The sequence below is a fragment of the Arvicola amphibius genome, chromosome X (genome assembly GCF_903992535.2).
Source record: "Arvicola amphibius chromosome X, mArvAmp1.2, whole genome shotgun sequence".
Taxonomy (NCBI): domain Eukaryota; kingdom Metazoa; phylum Chordata; class Mammalia; order Rodentia; family Cricetidae; genus Arvicola; species Arvicola amphibius.
In genome coordinates this window covers 34,030,111-34,031,143 of record NC_052065.1, presented here as the reverse complement: position 1 = coordinate 34,031,143, position 1,033 = coordinate 34,030,111, and the positions used below count along the sequence as shown (strand labels likewise).

General features: G+C 41.8%; 1 non-coding gene across 1 annotated transcript; it reads right to left on the bottom strand.

Annotated features, from left to right (window-relative positions):
- Positions 1-413: 413 nt before the first annotated feature.
- On the bottom strand, positions 414-520 carry LOC119805680. Its single transcript, XR_005283979.1, has one exon. It is a non-coding gene; the product is annotated as a U6 spliceosomal RNA (small nuclear RNA).
- Positions 521-1,033: the final 513 nt, after the last annotated feature.

Here is a 1,033-nt window from a genome sequence, read left to right as displayed (position 1 = left end):
TATTATTATTATTATTATTATTATTATTATTATTATTGTGTGTGTGTGTACAAGTCTGAGCAAGCACATGCATACATGTCCGGAAGTGAAGGTCAGAGGACAACTTTGTGGAATTTGTTCTCTCCTTTTATTATAGGTTCCAGGGATTGAACTCAGTTCACCAGGCTTGTATGGCAAGCACTTTTGCCTGCTAAGACACCTTGCAGGCACACTCTCCTAACTTCTAAACTATAGACTCTGTCGATTTTTTTTCTTAAAGCTTTTACTTTGAGACATCATGGAAATAAACCATACAGGGGCACATGGAAAAGACGTGATTACAGAATGAAGTTAACACAAAAGCATCAATGACTGTCAGCTAATGTTGAAGCTGAAGTTCTGGGAGTTTGATATGATCCAGGGTCTGAAAGAACAAAATTATGGAACACTTCATGAATTTGTGTGTCATCCTTGCGCAGGGGCCATGCTAATCTTCTCTGTATCATTCCAATTTCAGTATATGTGCTGCCCAAGCGAGCACTAGACTACATCGATTTTGAAGTTCCTATAGTGTTCTGCCTGCATGTACACCTGCAGGCCAGAAGAGGGCACCAGATCTCATAGATGGTTGTGAGACACCATGTGGTGCCTGGGACTTGAATTTAGGACCTCCGAAAGAGCAGTCAGTGCTATTAACCTCTGAGCCATCTCTCCAGCCCTTGGGTTAGTTTTTATGTGTGTCTGTTAAGAATAATTCTGTAGCCAGGCAGTGGTGGTGCACACCTTTAATCCCAGCACTCAGGAGGCAGAGGCAGGCAGATCTCTCTGAGTTTGAGGCCAGCCTGGTCTACAGAGTTAGTTCCAGGACAGGCTCCAAAGCTACACAGAGAAACCTTGTCTAGAAAAACCACACACACACACACACACACACACACAAGAGAAGAAGAAGAAGAAGAAGAAGAAGAAGAAGAAGAAGAAGAAGAAGAAGAAGAAGAAGAAGAAGAAGAAGAGAAAAAGAAAAAGTAATTCTGTGTTAGAAATGGAACCCAAAGTC